Source organism: Equus quagga, chromosome 22 (assembly GCF_021613505.1).
Source record: "Equus quagga isolate Etosha38 chromosome 22, UCLA_HA_Equagga_1.0, whole genome shotgun sequence".
NCBI classification, from domain to species: domain Eukaryota; kingdom Metazoa; phylum Chordata; class Mammalia; order Perissodactyla; family Equidae; genus Equus; species Equus quagga.
The window spans coordinates 5970990-5985103 of record NC_060288.1 but is presented as its reverse complement, the minus strand read 5'-3'; the positions used below and the strand labels follow the sequence as shown (position 1 = coordinate 5985103).

Here is a 14114-nt window from a genome sequence, read left to right as displayed (position 1 = left end):
TCATATGAAGCATGCTACCATGCATCTAATAATTCTACAGGCATATACAAACTATTAACATATTAGGGTTCATATTTTCCAAAACAGTAGGTCTATCATGAAATGAAGCTTTGTCTTTTGTTTCAGTGTCTAAAACTTCAGTCACTACTAATGGGATTAAGAGAAACTGTCACAACGTTATCACTGTAGAGCACAACGCACATTAACAATCTGAAACTCTAATAAAATGACTTCTCTTTTTTCAAATCATCTATAGACTAATACAAAATCTGGAGTAAGCGCAAAATTTATATTACAATGTTGCACTATATTTGAGGTATCTCTGAGTAACTTCATCATTCAGAGAATTGCCAAATGTGCTCAGATATCTAAAGGTCATATTTATCTTTAATTTCCAAAGCATAGGGTAGCAATGCCTTCTTTAGTCATAGAAAAACCAACTGACCAACCAACAAAACAAAACGATTTCAATTCTAGCAAGGGTACTTCTTTGTTTTGCTCATTGCTGTTTCCCTATCCCCTAGGATACAGTAAGTGAATGAAAAAGGCAGCTAAATGAATACAGGGATGGTAGAAAAGACCAAAGGAAATTATAACTGCTGTTTTACTAAATTTTCATTTCCAACCAAGTAATGAAGATAGGAGAAAACATGTTTTGGCTATCAAAATACAGTCAGAAGCACAGCCCCAAATCACAGCATTAGTATTTGCTATAACAGGACTTCAACTTCATAACTGAAAATTATGCAGATAATTTCAATGTGTAACCTTTTTTGGAAACCTCATAAAATTGCTGTGTTATACTAACCTCCAAAATTACTAACATTTCCCAAGAGCCAAATATGAGTTACCAAATCAAATTTGGTCTTTATTATCTGGACTTCATGTAACCCATTGAGCAGGAAGTAAGCAATCCAAAATTCAAATATATGACCGAGAATTAGACTGAGAAGGCAATGCATTTATCAATGAGTCCACGCTCTGAAACAAGGTTTTTCAACCTCAGCACTACTAATATTTTGGGCAAGATAATTTGTTGTGGGGCTGTCTTGTTCACTGTAAGATGTTTAGTAGCATCTTAACCTTTCTACCCACTAGACGCCAGTAGTACAACCCGCTAGTAATAACAATCAAAAACGTCTCCTGACATTGCCAAATGTCCCCTTGGAGGGCAAAATTACTCCAGGGTTGAGAACACTGCCCTAAAGGGATGCTTGCTCAAGTGTAAATGCTTACTGTCTCTGAATGGAAGTATGGGTGAGTTTCGTTCTTGTCTGCTTTGCCTTTTGCTTCTCTGCAGATTCTATAATGATTTTTACACAAGAGTTTTAATATGTTTTTTCAAAAGAAAAAGTACAATTCATTAATTGTAAACTAAGGAAATACTCATATTTATTCAGTTGATACCCTATTTTTAATGACTAATATGCACAGATGTTTTCCTGAATATGAAATATTTTTGAGTATTCAAATATTAAAAACACTGCAACAACTGAGAATAGATCCAGATTTTAATCTATGAGTCTCTCTGAAATTTCAAATGAAAAATACTTAAAAGACGCTTCAAGTAAAACAGTATCGTTTACCAAGCAGTCACGATGTGATGTTCTAAGTGCTTCACACGTATTATCCCATTTAATCCTCATAAAAACCCTGTAAAATGCACACTACTGTCTCCATTTTACAGACGAGGAAACTGAGGAACAAACAGGTTAGGTGGCTTGTCCAAGGTGCCACATATAATAAGTGGCAGAGCCAGGAGTCAAAACCAGGCAGTCTTGCTTCATGACCTGCCCTCTTTACACGTGGTACACTGTCACTGACCTTCGAACCACTCTTCTCTCGTCTGTATTAACTAAGAAAGGCAATGCTTACTGCTACAGGAAACATCCGTATGCCTAGAACCTGTGAATATGTCACTTTATGCAGCAAAAGGGACTTTGCAGATGTGATGAAATTCAGGATCTTGCAATGGAGAGATTATGTTGGATTACCCAGGATCCTTATAAGTGAAATAGGGAGGGAGAAGAGTCAGAGTCAGAGAGAGATCTGAAGATGCTATGCTGCTGGCTTTGAAAACAGAGGCAGGGGATCATAAACCAAGGAATGCAGGTGGCCTCTAGAAGCGGGAGAAGGTAAGGGAACAGACTCTCCCCGAGAGCCTCCAGAAGGGACCAAGCCCTACTAATACCTTGATTTTAGCCCAGTGAGACCCACGTTGAACTTGGACATCCAGAACTGCAAGGGAATAAATCTGTGCCGTGTTTGAGCCACTAAGTTTGACGTCATTTGTCAGATAGACAACAGGAAACTAACACAGAGGCTTCTCTGAAAGCATTTCCGAACACTCACTGTCTTCTTTAGTTCCACTAACATCCCCATGAAGCATATGACAGGGAGGAGGGGAATTCCCTTAGATTTGTTAACCTAAGATATGGGGAACCTGAAACAGAAACATCACTTTAAAAAGTCTTACCCTATCACAACATAAATAGTCCTATCTAGAGATACAAATGGGCTAATGTGACCAACAATTTGTCCCTGGACAGTCAGAAAAAGCCATTAGATTTTAATTGCTGGTAGGGTGTTGCTGCCACCTTTTACACATGCAGAAGGAAAGGACATGATTTCTTCCCATTTTGTTGGCACAGTCACTGCTGCTTTCTATGCTCTGGAGTTTACTTTCATTCTAGTCACAGATGTGATATGAATAACGAAATGGCAGTAAAACCATTACCATGTATGAGACAATAAAGTTATGGGTCCTTCCAGTACTAAAATACTTAGCGTATTTAAGATTTTCAATTTCTGACAACCAAAATTTCTGGGTCACATTGGATTTTGTGGCCGATTTTCACAAAAATAAGTAAAGGGGAAGGAAACTTGTAGTAAAGACATCACTATGGTAAGAACTAATTTTTAAAATCTGCTAATTTAGATATTTAATAGGTACAGTTAAGAAAAGGCTCTCATAGCTGTCCAAAAGAACTATATTAAGCCAATATTTTGTCTTTTTTCTTCTTCTTTTTTCTAAAGACTCTGTCTTTGACCAAACTTTTTCTTTTTTTTGGTGAGGAAGATTGTCCCTGAGCCAACATCTGTGCCAATCTTCCTCTATTTTGTTTGTAGGATGCTGCCACAGCATGGCTTGATGAGTGGTAGGTTCGCACCTGGGATCTGAACACACGAACCCCCGGTCACCAAAATGGAGTGCACAAACTTAATCACTATGCCACTGCACCAGCCCTGAACCCAACATTTTTCCTAATGAATAACTTCTAAGTGGACATTTGTTTTGTAAAGGTAAATAATGTATAAGTTCCCTAAATAAAAAGGCTTTCATTGACATCTTAAAACATTGTTTAACTATTCAGGAATCATATAGAAAAAGATAAGTAAAAATAAAATCCTTTCCATACTCACCATGCTGGCATTTAAAAGTTAGAAATTAAATCACCTAATTTACTATAAGAGAATATTTGATCTCCAACCACCTGGAGATAATTCAAACCAGTATCAGCCAAATATTGCTATATCTGTTAAAGTGCCTATGTCTGCTACACAGAGATGTTCATTCATAGATCATTAAGTCAAAATAACACACTGGAAAATTAGGAGCTGGCAGTTCTCTCCATTCCAAGCAGTGGCATACAAATGACTCTGAGTAATCCTTTCATCTGTTTTTGCCTAAGAGGTTAGGAAATGAGGCTGAATACTCAAAAACTGACCAAGGAAATATTTTTCCCTTTTTTTCTATTTTGTCAAATCTGTAATGTTTTACATGGATAAGATTTATTTAGTACATATGTATATGTCTGGACAAAAGTTTGTTTGTTTTTAAAATAAAGAGTTCCCAGAAAAACTTACAAAATCATTCTAAACAAATCGCCTTAGACTACCCACACTAATGCCAAGATAATGAAATGCTGAGTCTCACCTTCCTAGCCCCAGACTCCAGGTGGCGTGTTACTCTAGATACATGTCTCATTCTTCACAGGGTCCTTTCTGTCTCGTTTGTGACATGGTTCATTACCGAACACCAACAATGTACCAGACCCTATTCTAGGTCCTGGGAAATCACAGCAAATAAGATTCTTGTCTTATGGAGCTTAAATAAACGAGAAAATTTCTGTTAGTGATACGCTACTATAAAACAGGATAATATGATACAGTGAGTGGGAGGCTAGATTGTTATAAAAAGGACTAAGGGAATCAAAACTAGGAATTAGTCATATAGACAAACTGGACGAAGACAAGTGAAGACGTGGTCATCAGGCTTATCTTTCATATCCTTTCAAGTTCTCTTTGTTTCAGAAGCTTCTGAGGGATGGCTATAGTAAAGAGACTTAAGTAACAGTCAAGTATTCCACGTAATATAAAAAGTTTAAACTTTAAATATTATTTAGCAATAACTACTCCAAAGTACTACTGAAATGAAGTCATTTTGTTGGTCAGCAGTCTATAGTCTGTTAATAACTACATCAACTAAGAGAATTTTAAAAAATACTTTAGCTTTCAAACACCTAAGTTGTTTCCTGTGAATTTATTTACTCACTATCTAACACAGTGAGCATTTTGGAAAAAGGAGAGATTTTAAAAACTCAATCCCACAAAAACACACAAATACAGTAATCACAAGAGCAAAGAATGTGAAAATATGTCCCTTTCTACTTACTTCTTTCCCTTCACCAAGAATATCAAAATGTGTGCTAGCCACATGTGGCTATTTAATTTTAGGCAAATTAAAATTAAATAAAATTAAAAATTAAATAAAATTAGAAATCCAGATACACTAGCCACATTTCAAGTGTTCAATATCCACAGGCAGCTAGTGGTTACCATACTAGATAGCACGGATATATAGCATTTCCATCATCACAGCAAATTCTATTGGACAGTGCTGTGTAAATTACTTTTCAAATTTGACCTAGACGAAAACATCCCAAAACAGCTTATAAAAATAAGGTCAATCATAAACTTTTTAAAGAAATTGGTGAGTAGCACTGTAAAGCTAGAAAGAAGTCCAGCAATCAGATCTATATGCTAGAATCAAACAGACTTGGATAAATCCGGAGACAAGAAAAAAGGCACCCTCACGTTGGTCTTGCAGTCATCAGATTTGAGTTTTAGTTCTGATTCTACCTCTAACTTAGCTGCATAAATTTTAAAGACACACAACAACATCTTTGGACTTGTATTTACAGCCCACAATGGAGGTTAAGTCAGGTGACCCAGACGACTGCAAATGACTCCAAACTGGGAAAAACCGTCTGTGATTCCTCTTGGTTATCAATACATAAATGTATGGTTTGGATTTTCATTCTGACAAGAATAGATGTGGTTTAAAAAATTAACTTTAAAGAATTACCCACCACACTAACATTATTAACAATGTTCATTATTTGCAATAGCAAACAATTTTACGAAATTCACAACCAATACTATTTACGTAAGTAAGACTTTAGGGGGTAAATCAGCATGACCACCATATTTCTTCCTACAAAATCCTCTAAGTAAGTAATCAAGATGTGTTAGAGAAGTGGACGTTTACTTCGGATTTTTATTAATTTTTCTGAGGTTATACTCAGAAAATAATACACTCAATAATAGAGCAACACTACTTTTAAAAGCATGACTGTACTACTTCACAATCTGTTTAACTCTGGTGTTGTCACTCCAAATATTTCCTGTAACTTTCACGTAACAATTTTCCACTAAAAATATGTTAAAAGAAGGATGATAGTCAAGGACATTAAAATATCCTATCTTAGGAAGTGACCTCGTGATAGCAAACACAATTAACTAATGAAATACAAAAAAAAATTATATCATTTCATTTAACCAGAAACCCTGTCACTAAATACAATCACACAATTTTCACTTCACTATGATTCCATTAAGTTATACAACATTTTAGTTTGCTTTGTAGTTCTTATTTTTTCCTGACTAAACCACATTACTATTGAACTGCCTCATATCACTACAAAACTTACTAGTAAAACACCCTATTTCCCTTATCTATTTGGTTTAACCTCAACTGTCTTCACTTTGTTCTCTGACCACACCCAGCAACAACAGACATGGTATTACCACTTGAAGAAAATCTACATTAAATTATTTTCCAACCCCTCACATCAAGGGTACTGGCTCACACTGAAAAGTATCGCAAACTAAGTAACTTCTATCCACTATCTGTTCCATTCACTATGAAATCTAGTAAACTAACAGGTTCATCCACATATTTGCCTACCTCATACCCCAACAAACTTTTAAATTATAGTGAAACAGTTTCTGAGACTGGTTCTTAAAATTTTGCAAATGTTCAAATTTTTCTTTCTTTTACCTTGTATTCTCCATTCTCCATAGCAAGGCAAAAAGAGAAGACATCACAGAAATGATATTTAGTTTTTAAAGTACTAAACAATTTATCATAATATTTAAAATAGTAACCTACTAAATTAATCTTTCCTATAAAAACCAGTTTTGTTGTTGTTGTTCTTCATCAGGTTTATTACTTTAGTATTTTAGGTTCAACTGGATTCAAAATTTTGTTTTTAAAAAAAGGAAGAACACAAGGAACTTCACAGAACATATTCAAATTTTACATTATCACCTATTTGCTTGATCAGAGCATAAGCCTTGGTGACGCTACAGCCAGCATGCTATTCTACCAACAACAGCGGCAGTAAGTCGGGACTGGAAAGTTTACTTCATGTTCATACTTGTACCCAGCATGAATTCTCCTACCAAGTAGGAAACACCCATGTAACCCAAGCAAAGATTCTCTTCAAGCATTGGTTAACTTTCAGCTTTTAACTTCTATGAAAGTGAGTTTAAGCCAACTGAGTTCATTTCTTCACCCATCAAACATGCAACTAAGGACTAGTTCATTTTGCATACATTATTTTTCTTATATTAAAAAAAAGTCATTTATTATCAGCTATATGCCTGATACAGTTCTAGGCACACTCTAGCACCTCTAATTTGGATCCCTATAACTGCAAAAAGTAGTCATTTTCATCTCCACTTCAGAGATAAAAACAGTGGGGATAGGAACTCAAGTCTCCTTGACTCTTGCCCTACACTCCACTGCCTACTGAGTTAAAAAAAAAAAAAAAAAGAGATGCTTTGATAAATGGCTTAAAGCAAACAGAACAACTTTCAGGGTGAAGGTCAGAGCAAAGGAAACCTCCCTTAATAAAAAGAAAAGCATACTTTCTACAGGGTGATGTTTGCTACAGTTAATTATATAGGTATAGCACACTTTCCAGACATTTTCCAAAATAAGATGTTTTGAAATAAAATTTAAACGAAAAGAAACATATTTTAGGGGCCGGCCCGGTGGCGCAGCAGTTAAGTTCGCACGTTCCGCATCTCGGTGGCCCAGGGTTCGCTGGTTCGGATCCCAGGTGCAGACATGACACCGCTTGGCATCAGCCATGCTGTGGTAGGCATCTCATATATAAAAAAAAAGTAGAGGAAGATGAGCATGGATGTTAGCTCAGGGCCAGTCTTCCTCAGCAAAAAGAGGAGGACTGGCAGCAGTTAGCTCAGGGCTAATCTTCCTTAAAAAAAAAAAAAGAAACATATTTTAAACCACACGCAACACTCTCTCAATAAAAGCACCTTAACTGGACAGGAGAATGATTTTATAATTCAAAAAATCTATCACATACTTTGTATCATAAGCTTAAACTTTATAAGTCAGGTTTTCTTATAGGAAACATGAGCGTCTTCTTTTCATCAATGACTTTCTAAAATCTCATTCATAAACAGATATAAAGCATATATCAGCCAATTATGTCTCAATAAAACTGGAAATAAAATTTAAAAAATAAATGATAGTGATTATAAAGTATACATCACACAAGCTGTGGTGTTCCTGAATATTTGTACTATACTTTAAAAGCCACAAATAAATGATATTGCTACTATTGCTGGGAGTTTAAATCGGTTCCAACCTTTCTGGAAATGTTCTACAATTAGCCGTGGTGATGGCTACATAATGCGGTGAATATACTAAAAACCAGTGCACTATACACTTTAAATGAGTGAATTGTAAGGGATGTGAATTACTTCTCAAAAAAACTGTTACAAGGGGCCGGCCCGAGGCCGAGTGATTAAGTGCAGTGCTCCGCTTTAGCTGGCCGCGGTTTCGTCGGTTCGGATCCTGGGCGCAGACATGGCACTGCTCGTCAGGCCATGCTGAGGCAGCGTCCCACATGGTACAACTAGAAGGACCCACAAGTAAAATATACAACTATGCACTTTTGGGGGATTTGGGAGAAAAAGGAAAAATAAAATCTTTAAAAAAAACCCTGTTATTAAAAAAAAACCTTTCTGGAGAACAAACGGGAAATGTGTGTCAGAAGCTTCTGAAATGTTCATATCTGTTAATTCTACTTCTAGGAATTTACTGTAATGAAATAACCATAGTCATACAGTTTTTTTAAATCTGTAAGGATATTCATCAAATTACAATATTCAAAAATTGCAAACTGCCTAAAATACCATCAACAGAAGAATGGTAAACAGAGACGGCACACCCATACAATGAAATTATATGTCAACTTTTAAAATTACATTCTCAAAATTTATTTCACAATAATAAGCATGTTACAAAATAATATTAACGCATAATTCCAATTTGTAAAAAAATACATATATGAATAAGAAAAAACGCTGCAAGGATACAGAAGAAAATGTTAATAGTAGTTACTTCTAGTTGGTAGGATTTCAAGTGATTTTAATCTTCTTTATATATTACCGGTTTTCAATTTCTCTACAATAAACAATCTTTCATAACTTAAAGATAATGTTATTTTTAAACTAGTAGGCAATTTGAAAGTACAAATTGTCCATTAAAAAATAAAAACAGGGCCATCAGCATTTCTTAGGGGTATTATATGTGTGTGTACATGTATGCATATGTGTGCAATACGTTAACTAATCTTCACCTCAATACCTTAACCAATTCTACCACCCAATGAAATAAATTCTAGTGATCAAGGCTTAACTGTGCAGGTGATAACACAGAAACCATGAGACGACCAAAAGCATATTAACTCTACTTCAAACACAAAGCCAAATTATCTAATTTAAGTTTAAAAATCTTTTACATCAAATAATGTTTGCTTCCACATCTAGGAAAAATCAACATATATGTTCCTTTCAAGATTTAAAATAATTATTCATCATCCTTGCACGGGGAAAAAATTAGCAAGGAATATATTTAACTTTTAGCAAGAAAAAAAGAACAACATTCTATTGCATTACAGAAAGGAATTCAAAGATACGTAAAACAACAAAAAGTTTCTCACCACAAACAGGAAATATTCTATGCTACTGTATTTGGATCCTGCAGAGATCATATAAAACAGACAGCTTAAAGTGACAAAATGATAATAACCAAATAAAGGCTTTAATTTATGTATGTAGATGTGTTATAAAAATGTCTTTCTTAAAGTCCACATTGTAGAGTTTTATGCAAACAGACTGTATTCATCAGGTAGTCGGAGGGAAAAAAACATTCTACTTTTTCTGCTGTCAAAATCCTCAAAAGCCAACATTTAACCTTTCCAAACACATAAGAAAATGGTCTGGAAAGCCAGGGACGCATAACCAAGAAGTTTCTCCAGTTTCAAAAGAAATTTGGTTCAGGGGCTGGCCCTGTGGCTAAGTGGTTAAGCTCTCACGCTCCGCTGCAGGCGGCCCACTGTTTCATTGGTTCAAATCCTGGGCCCGGACATGGCACTACTCATCAAACCACGCTGAGGCAGCGTCCCACATGCCACAACTAGAAGGACCCACAATGAAAAATATACAACTACGTACGGGGGGCTTTGGGGAGAAAAAATTTTAAAAATCTTTAAAAAAAATAAAAAAAGAAAGAAAGAAATTTGGTCCACCTAGCCAAAATACAGAAAAGGCTAAGGATCAAGAGGCATCAAGGATGAAGAGTCAAACATTGATCATCACTACCGATTACTTCTCAGGTTAATACTTTTTGAATGGTTACATTAATATGGAAGCAAGAGAGTCAAACTAGTTTTTGTAAAATAAGATAGGTTAGGAGATTATTAGTATAGGCAAATTTGACATGTTCTAAGCAAAAGTCATTGGTAGGGTTTGCATATTAATCTAAAACCAACAGTCACTGAATCTGCCCAAAAAGTGCAACAGAGATGAACTCTGAATAACTAACACTTTGTATAAAATGGGATGATTCTTGTTGGATTCAGTATTATTTTTTGTTTCACATTCATTAACAAAGCACTAAGATCTCAAATCACTAAATGACTACACTAAATGTTAGGAAACTTTTTTCTTTTAAATTGTCTAGATAACCCTTTTGAATATAACAAAAACTGGTGATTCAGATTTGACATCTGCTGACCCCTCATGGTTATTCATTTTTCAGGTTACTTTTCAGCAGACTGTTACCCCTAAGTCCACCTACCACCAAGGCAATACCAGCTGAACCAATGAGGCTGTCTCCGCAGCTTTCCTTAAAGGGCTTAGTACCTGGGTGGTAACTATATGATCTTCACTTTCTAATTATTTGTTTATATTGTACATTTGGGTTTTATGCTCTCTTCTTTATATATCATGTTTCACAACTTAAAAGTTTTTAAAATGCTTATTTTTTTTTTTTTTAATGTACAGCTTTCTTAAGACTACACAGCTAAGAGACATTAGTAACACAAGATACAATATTGTCTTGCCTATGACCAAAATGCCACTAGGCCAGTCTTCATAAGAGAGTTCTTAATCTTCTTCTTAACCTCAAATCAATTTGATAAACTAAATTTTGTTTTACCCACAAAATCCCAGAAGCCACACATTTCTTAAATTTAAAATATTTCCTTATCTATTTCAGGAAGTATGCATATAAGTTACACCAAAATAAGAAAAAGCATGTCTTTTGGTACAAAAATACTTTACTGTTGTATAGTGTTTGATTATCTGTTAAAATAAGGATAATGCAGGCTATGAAGAAAAAGTCAAGAAACACATAGATTTAAAAAAAAAAAATTTTAAGTAATTGGACTGAAATCCAAAAACCTTATTCTACTTAACATGGCAGTATATTTGGCCTGTGGAGTTCCCAAAATCTCAATTTTTCCATCTTTAAATTGGGTTAAACAATTCTTGTGCTTTCCAATTCCATGTTAAAAAAAAAAGTCATAGTGTGGGAATTCTATGGAACATCTCAGAAGATGTCATGTAAGTGCAAGGTATTACTAGATAATAACATTCATATATTTATATGGTTAAATAGAAGCTATATGAATACGAAAATCTTTCATTTCTCTATTCCTTTTCTCCTCAATACAGCCCTAAATCTAGATGAAAAAGGGAACCTAGTAAGAAAAAGAGTTGTCACTGTAGATCAGTGAATGATGACACACACCCACATCTAAATTTCAAAATAACCCCAGAACCTTTTTTCAAAGAGCTTTTCAAATTCAAAACCCTGTCAATAAGCAGAAGTACTTTACAAGTAACAACACACACCCATCTATTAAAAACTGAACATTCTCTAAATTCGCAAAATTTAAAATATGCCTTTTACTTTCTTTTCATGCAACACGGTACAGGCACAACATAACGCAGAAGTGTTTAACAGTGCTTATTAAGTACTTAGTTAGGTCCACAACAAAAAACCAAAACTCTGTTAGCTTTAAAACAATGTGTTAGGTAGTTGTAGCATGATCAATTTCTTAAATCTACCTTTAGTAATATTTATAAAAAGATTAGTCCATAGAAATAAAGCTCATCTTTCATTTAAAAACAAATGCTGGGCATGTTGTTTATTAAAAAAGGAATAAATCATCTTAGCTGCTCTTTCAAAAAATACTCTTTTTTTTAAAGTAAAATTAAAAACAGCATTGTATCAAGAAACAGATTTCATAGATAGATACCAAATTCTAAACCTTTTTAAAGCTTTAATTATTTAAATTTTTTAAGTGTCTAAAACAGACTTTTTGTTTTAAAAGAACCCAATGAATAAGTATCCATGGTGACTTATTTTCTTCTTGATGGACAAAAATAATTAAAAATAAAGTAATCAATGGTACCTGTTAAGATTTTTTTAAAAATTTGTTTTCAATTAGGTATTTTCAGTTCATTTTACAAAACTTACCAATGTCTCAATTTTCTTTCCCAAGTTCTTTTCTAGGACCACGATGGACCTCTTATTTTTCCATTTTGTTGCTATTTTATTTCATTGATAATCTTATTAAAACAGGAAAAACTGTGCTAGAAAAAATTTCATTACACCAACTTCAAGATACTCAGACATGATTCCTTATAAATGTAAACATATTTTATACATATGCTATATGTACATGTGAACAAATTATGAAAAAAGAGAAGCACGATCCTTTGCCTTGCTGCAACTTAATCCCCTTGCACTCATTACACTAAACCTGCCTACCCTTGAGTATTCCCCCTCACCGTGAGCTTTCACACAAAGCTCAAATACTTTCATAATAATGAAGTAACGTGACGTAGTATAAAGAGCCAAGCAGCAGGTCTGTCACCAAAGGCTTGGACTTAACTTCTCTAGGCCTCAGTTTTCTCTCTTGTAAAATAAAACAGACTCTCTCTCTTCCATTTAAATATGCTGTTATGGACTTAATTTAGGACCTGCTATATTACTTATAATAGCAAAAACCTGTTAACCTAATGTTAATATTCCGAACAATGGACCACTATATGACCCTTAAAAAAAAAGTTGTAGGTCCATATGTGCTTATTTAAAAGGATGTCCCAGATAGGCTGTTAATATAAAAAAGTAAAATGCAGACACTATGACCTGATTTCTATGTATTTTAAGGCAAATATACATATATACATGCAGAAATTTTCTAGAAGGACACACAAGAAACTTCAAAATGGTTATCAGTGACGAACAGGGTGTTAACTTATTTTTTTACCTCTTAGCCTTTTATAATATTTGAAAAACACTTTAAAATAACAAATGTATTATTTTAATAAATTTGTTTTAAAGAAACTAAAAGTAAAGTTCTGCTAACCTAGGTTCTATAATTAGAAAAGATCTGGGTTCAAATACTGGCTTTGCTACTTATATCTGTGTGATGTTATTAAGTTACTTAACCTTAATTTCTCCATCTGTAAAAAGGAGTTAACAGTACTAACCTCATACAACTGTTGGGAGGATAAAAGGAAATCATGCATGTAAGACACTCAGCATAGCATATATAGGACAACAACTATTAGCAGCTATTACTATGATTACTATGAATATTATTATAAACTCCAGAAACTGAGTGTCTTTAGAATCAGATTTGACAATTTACTCAAGGATGACCAATCTCAAAGACAACCAATTTCCTTTACCCAAAATTCATTCAATCTGATCAGTACAAGAAAGAGCACATTTATTAATTTAAGATTAAAAAAAAACCTACCACAGGCAGAAGGTGGGCTGATGGACATGGTAATAAGAGCCAAGTTTGGGTTTTAATTAAGTATCACCTAACTACAATAGCCTTCCTCATTTATAGGGATACCTATTCTAGAAACCAGGATACTCATGGGCAGGGGATCCTGATCTTTACAAAATGCTGAATACAAAGGAATACATTTTTTTGAATAATTCAAATTTCCAATGTGTTTTTTCTTATTTTAATATACATCAATTTCTAATTTTCCTAAAAAATGTATGGCACTGATAGTTCATGCACACAATTTACCAGTTAATTACAAATAACATGTCAATCGAGTGGGAGATATAAATATGAAATCTCCATAAAAATAAATTCCAAAAAAATACACTGAATGCCTATTTTGAGTGGAAATCTTCCCCACAGAATTTTTTAAAATTCAGGTTGAACATTATCAAATCAAAATACTCCAAGTTGTAAATCTGGCCTTTATACAAAAGGTGCTCTCAGAAAGTGCCACTCTAACAATATTCAATTTAATTTTTCCAACAGACCAAGAACACATCCTAAACTTCTATATAACACCTGAAAGGATGTTGCATTAGCGTAGATTAAATCAATATGTAGCACAACTGGTTTGAATCCATCTTACTACAATTTTAACAGGCCTTCATGGTATTAGAGAACAGTTTCAGTATCAAC

At 34.2% G+C, this 14114-nt stretch overlaps 1 protein-coding gene across 6 annotated transcripts in view; it reads right to left on the bottom strand.

Annotated features, from left to right (window-relative positions):
- Positions 1 to 14114, bottom strand: part of NSD3 (nuclear receptor binding SET domain protein 3) — a 103257-nt gene that overhangs the window by 86041 nt on the left and 3102 nt on the right. Inside the window, exon 2 of one of the 6 annotated variants that reach the window (XM_046648548.1) lies at positions 3938 to 4108. The exons of the other annotated variants lie outside the window; for them this stretch is intronic. The gene's annotated coding sequence lies outside the window, so the exon portion shown is untranslated. The remainder of the gene's footprint in view (positions 1 to 3937; positions 4109 to 14114) is intronic. 6 annotated transcript variants of the gene reach the window in all.